Source organism: Morone saxatilis, unplaced genomic scaffold (assembly GCF_004916995.1).
Source record: "Morone saxatilis isolate NCDOM2014 unplaced genomic scaffold, NCSU_SB_2.0 Contig7, whole genome shotgun sequence".
NCBI classification, from domain to species: domain Eukaryota; kingdom Metazoa; phylum Chordata; class Actinopteri; family Moronidae; genus Morone; species Morone saxatilis.
The window spans coordinates 22,198,290-22,201,901 of NW_023340246.1; positions in this window are offsets into that span (position 1 = coordinate 22,198,290).

Here is a 3,612-nt window from a genome sequence, read left to right on the forward strand (position 1 = left end):
CATTGATCAAGTATTTATTTCTTGTACACTCTCTTTGATGACCTTGAGATCAATAAATAACAACCTCTCATGACTCAGCCTGTTGGAGTCTCTGCTGGTTTACATAAATGTGTCTGAATGATTGATGTTTTTTTCAAGTTTAAGGTCCTTAAATTCAGATAAGTAATTTTGCTAGGTGATTTCCAACTATCCATGTGGATTTTTGACAATGACAGCCTTAGTAAGCTTTATCTATAATAGACTCAATGGGCTTCTGTCAGGAGTGCTGAAACCAACTCATTGTTTTAATCCACTCTGACCTCGTTTCTATTATTAGATTATAGCACCATTAGGCCAATAATTCTACAGCGATGTCTTCTGAGGGTGCGTAGCTAAATTTCAGGGATGAGATTCCTTCACGTGTTCAATTCAATGCCATGTCTGAATATAACAGATCCTATCTTAACTTTATCCCCTCCCAATGATAATCTTGTAATAGCCTGCCAGGCCTCCTACGAAGACATTAGATTCTATCGGCCTCTAGAAAAACGAAATTATTAAAACATAGGAAACAGCACCGTTACAACCCAACTACGCACAATTAAAGCACGAAGAACAAGAAAATCAGAAAGGAAATGGCGCTCTTCAAATGGTCAGAATAGTCACTCAATTTTGGCAGATAATCTTTAATAACCTACAAAGCCCTCCGTAACGCCGAGGGCCTATTACTCAGCACTAATAGAAGAAAATAAGACAACCTAGGTTCCTCTTCACGCACGGTAGCCAGGGGCTGACAAGAGAGTCACAGCGTCTATGAGCGCATGATATCCCATAAACTTAAGTAGCAATGACTTTATGATACTTCTTTGGTATAATAAAATTTTACTTGATTAGAGGGAGAAAATTAGATCACAACTGCGTCAAACAGTATCCTGCTTCCAGTTGTGGTATGAACATGAAACAGTGACAGGAAACAGGCAGAGGATTATCTTTTATACAACGTAGAGCTTCTGGCCGGTCTTTAAAGGGAAGTAAACAGCTGGAGTGTTTTCACTTCTTAGGGAACGCCGCCTTCACCAGTTCATACACAACGTACCCGGTCCCTGAAAGGAGAACCAGGCTGGTTACTCGACGTCACACTAACACAGTAAAAACAGTTTGACCTGCAGATTAAATGAGTTTCAGGAAAAAGGAAAACACTGATTTTAAAAAGCAAAATGTCGGCTGATGTGATGAATTGAATAATTCCTCTTGGGACATTTCTGATCTCTAATGTGATTTACGGGGCGGTTACATAAATTATTGATCTGCACGATACAATAAAAACATCATACTGAGATTATTTTGACGGATGGATCGTGATTAGTGAGAGTCTGTAGAACTACAGTGCTTCATTATAATACTGTTTGTCACATTTTATCTTTAGAAGACAAACTGTTAAGTTAAAACATTTTAAGTTATTTTCACAATACAAATAAACTCTAAATGAAGTCGGTGTCACTTAATCAGCTATAATGTTGAGATATAAGCCCCCTGTGTATATGTATATTTTTTATGTTTTCTTACACGCCTTAAAAATCAAGAAGGCCTCGCGACCCCCTGTGAAGCTTTGGCGACCCCTAGTGGGGCTCCCGACCCTCAGGTTGAGAACCACAGGATTATGAAAACAGTTCCTTCAGTGTTTGCTACAGCTGTGAAATGATGTGAAAATATCGTCTATTTCTCTGATTCGCCGGCGTTCTTTCTACCCCTGTAAATTACTTTCATTCTATTTAAAGACACGTTTTCTTTTTCACTGCGGTGTCGACTTTCAGAGAAATGACAAATAAAAGGATTGTGCAGGAAAAGAAGGCGGCGAGTTGTAGTCGGATCTTCTCACCCATGATGGTGAGGGCCATCGTTGTCCTGTACAGCAGAGCGTCGGTGGTTCCTCCTTTCAAATGAACCGGCCTCCCGTCGTTCTCCTGCAGGAGAGACACAGCGGTAAAAACCTCAAACAGCAACTAATGGAGCCGAACAACAACAAACACTGTGGCAGCGAACAGGATTAACCCGCCTCGGGGAGCGCAATGTACCCGACCTTTTGGGAATCTTTGGTCAACAAATCTCCCAAAAGGTCCGAGTGGTGTTCAGTTGCTGCGGCTCATCATGCAGGCTGGAGTCACTCATTGCAGGTTATAAAGAAGCAGGAGAACAAACCAGCCGTAACACTAGTGTTTAGTCTACGAGTGGCCTCAGCAGCCGCTAACGTTACCTTTAAGTTCTTCATTGTAACAGCAGCAGAGACGATCTGAGGCTCAAACTGATCTGACTCTCAGCTCATCACTTCCACAGAGCCTTCAGCCTCCTGCAGGGACCTTTGAACTGGTTGTTTTCTTGATAATACAGGACAACATGTGTTCACAAACCCTCACATAGTTCACTGGTAGGCATCGTATTAACAGTTGATTAAAGACACAGGCTCATTACAGGTAGGTGGTGGTTGAACCTCTGGCCCAGGGTTACGTCAGCGATCAGACTGAGGAACAACACAGATTATTCCCAGGATCTTTTGTTGTTATCATTAAGATAATAATCAATATTCAGGTTATTTACGTCGTCCATCAGGTCAGATTCAGTCAGAGCGGATCAATATCAGTGTTACAGTTGTTCTACTCACAGTGTTAAAGAGCAGAAATAATACGACCACATGAACCAACTTTAATTTACCAACCACAGCCGAACTTTACAACTATACTTTACATAATCAGTTTATAGTGTTTAGACCACCATTTTCAAAAAGTTACCATGTTAAAGTTGTTTTCAGCAGCAGAGAGACAACATTAGTGCGTGTTAGTGGACCGGTCCAGTGTCGGTGTCCAGTCTTTATAAAAATACAGGTTTTTGTTCCTTTATGATAAATTATATATTATAAAAAGACATTTCTCATCGATATCCTGCAAAAAGATGCAGTTTGCACTATAAAATAGTTTATAATGAATTGAAATATTTTATGTATTATATTCAGACCTTTACTCACTCAATATAAAATAAACACAAACAAACAAACAAACAAACTGATTAAATTCTGCACATACGCTGACATTAAAATGTTTCTCTGTTCTTTATACTGACAGTACAATAAGTCACTATAAACACATATATAAAGACCTGCAGGCATTAAAAATGTTGTTAAAGGTTAAAACTGATTTAAATGTAATACCATGAAACCAGTGACACTACAGTTTCTGTCCACAGGGGGCGCCAGAGTGTGCAGCCAGTGAAAGCTGCTGCTGGTTGCTTTAATGAGCGTGTTCAGATTATTACTCACTGCAGCTCAAACACAACAACATGCTGAGTTCTTCTCCTTCTACTTATCTGTGCAGCTAAAAGGACAGAAAGGGAAGTTTGGAGGCTTCAGGAGAAGAATCGCCGCTGAAGAGATGAAAACATGCAGCCGTCAACGCGAGTAATAATCAGTGTGAAGAGCCAGTCTCAGTGCTGCTGCTCCTTCATACAGTCTGAACACTGAACCACGTCTGAAGTGTGTGAAACTGTTGGAGGACAGTTGTTCTGTAAGGTTCATCTCTTTACTGCCAGAGACTGAGGAAGTGTTTGCTACTCGACCTCTGCAATTAGAAAACACGTCTGCTT